At 54.9% G+C, this 2,235-nt stretch overlaps 1 pseudogene across 1 annotated transcript; it reads left to right on the top strand.

Moving 5' to 3' along the window:
- Positions 1 to 338: 338 nt before the first annotated feature.
- LOC112611144 lies at positions 339 to 1,076 on the top strand (annotated as a pseudogene). Its single transcript, XR_003116554.1, has one exon. The product of XR_003116554.1 is annotated as a homeobox protein VENTX pseudogene (transcript).
- The last annotated feature ends 1,159 nt before the right edge of the window (positions 1,077 to 2,235 follow it).

Raw genomic sequence — 2,235 nt, 5'->3', positions numbered from 1 at the left:
TCTAACCTAACCAACTACATCTTGCTTCCAACCTCCAACCTGTTCTTGTTCATTCCTGGGCATAGGCTGAACTTTGAGAGGAACTTAGCCTTTCCCAAAACAAAAGGAAACAGCCCTTTCCCAAAACAAACCTCCTTCTTGCCTAAGAAGCAGACTCTCTTTGTAGGACCAAGAAATTAGCCACAAGATTAGAAACTACGGTTTAGGAGTCATGCAGCTGGAGGCTACAAGATTCTGACTCACCCTAAACTGCTTCTAAGATTAGTGCTTGAGAGGAGAGAGGAGCCACCCCGGCTGCAGTAAGGGGCTGGGGTAGGGGCCCAGGACAGAGAGGCTGCATGACCCTGTTCTGTGAAGGGCTGAGTAAGGAGCCAAACTCCTGGCGGCCCCGTGTCCGCACAACTTTCAGCACAGAGCAGGTCCGCGCCTTGGAGGGCGACTTCTGGCACCACCAGTACCTGGGCCCTCTGGAGCAGAAGGGGCTGGCCAGGGAGATGCAGCTCTCAGAGGTCCAGATAAAAACCTGGTTTCAAAACCGCCGGATGAAACACGAACGGCAAATGCAGGACTCACAGCTGAACGGCCCCTTCTCGGGGTCGCTCCACGCGCCCCGGCTTTCCACTCACCGTCTTCCGGTCTTGCCAAGGCCCTGCAGCTGCTGTGCCCTTGGGATACCCTGCCAGGGCCCCAGGCTCTGATGATGCCCCCTGGCTCATGGGAGTCTCTGCCAAGTGGAACAAGAGCCCCTGGCCTCTGCGTGGGCTTCCTGCTGCGGGCAGCCTCTGGTGTAACACCCCCCAAGCCCAGGAAGTGGCGTGGATACGCTGGGACCAGCCCTGTCCGCAGGGCCCTGGGGCCTGTGTGCTCTGCCAGAGACAGCGGCTGCATTTGCAGCAAGCGCGTCTGACTCCATGTCTCCCACACACGCGGCCTGTGCAGATGGCACCTGGCACCTGGCACCTACCCGGAGGACTCAGCTGTTCTGCTTACGTCCTGGCGGCACCTTTCACCCTGACCCACGCAAAGGTTCTGGAGATTTCTGGAGAATGTATTTGTTAAAGCCACCTCTTCAGTGAAAGTTACCAAAAGGGTTGGATTAGGAAGTAAATGAAAGGTCGGTGAACAGAGTCAAAGGCAGAAGTGGGCTTGTTATGGGTAGGGCTTTCCGCATATGATAAAAGGATAATTTGTTTTTAAAAATGTGTTGGAAAAACTGTTTTCCAGTTGGAAAAAGTAAAGGTTGTAAGCTTTGTGTGTAAAAAAGAAAACCATGAAGGATTGGAAGGGAATGCAGGTGTCGCGTTTATAAGCTTGTGGTTCGAGTTCCTCCTAACAAGGACTCCAAAGCTGGAAAGCAGGAGGGAACAAAGGTGAAAATTAAGGCGGGGCGCTGGGGCCCTGCAGAGCGGTCTAGGCCTTGCATGAGCCGGGAATGTGCCCGCAGCCTGCTGGGGGCTGCTCTTCTCGGGCCAGGGAAAGCAGGGCAGCCGGGACCTGTGACTGTGCCTGGACTGAAGCCTTCCCGCACGTCCCCACCCTCCAGCATGTGCTCACCTGTCCTCCTCCTCGCAGCAACCTCCGGACAAAACAGAATGACTCAAAGACAGCACTTCCTGCAAACACTCCGGAAGTGCCCAGAATGGGAGGCACGGAATCCCCTCCCGGGGAGGACTCTCCCTCATCGATGGACGGAACATTGTTGGTGCAGAGTCCTGACTACACGCACCGAACCTTAGACAAGGGCGCATCCGTCCACGTCGCCCCAGAGTGCCCAGGAGGTAGGCAGCGCAGGGCGCCCAGATAGACGGGTTCAGCCTGCAGGACTGCGAGGCGACCTGTGAAACCGACCTAGGTTCCAACAGGAACAAAAGCGTGGTCGTGTGGCCGTGTCCACAGCAAGTTCCACTTTCCCCTTGCTCATTTCTGCATTGTTGGAAGTGTTTTCAACCAACACGTGCTTTTATAATACAACCTCAGGTAAGAGTGGAAGAGCTGCTGTGTGTCCTAGCGAGTGACGGTGTGAGGGAAGCCTGGGCGAGGCCCTGGGAGGACAGTGGTTGGACAGGGGCTCCTGGGTGTGGCCTGGACAGCACTAATTTGTGGATGTGGATGGGGGCACATTGTCCGTGATAAAAGTACAAGTGCGCCGCAAAAAAACTAACTAACTAACTAAATAAATAAGTAAATCAGTGCTTGAGATACTTTGCAGACCCTGCACTTGATGGTTTAGCTAGC

Source organism: Theropithecus gelada, chromosome 17, assembly GCF_003255815.1.
Source record: "Theropithecus gelada isolate Dixy chromosome 17, Tgel_1.0, whole genome shotgun sequence".
NCBI classification, from domain to species: domain Eukaryota; kingdom Metazoa; phylum Chordata; class Mammalia; order Primates; family Cercopithecidae; genus Theropithecus; species Theropithecus gelada.
This window is presented reverse-complemented; position numbering and strand designations above follow the sequence as displayed.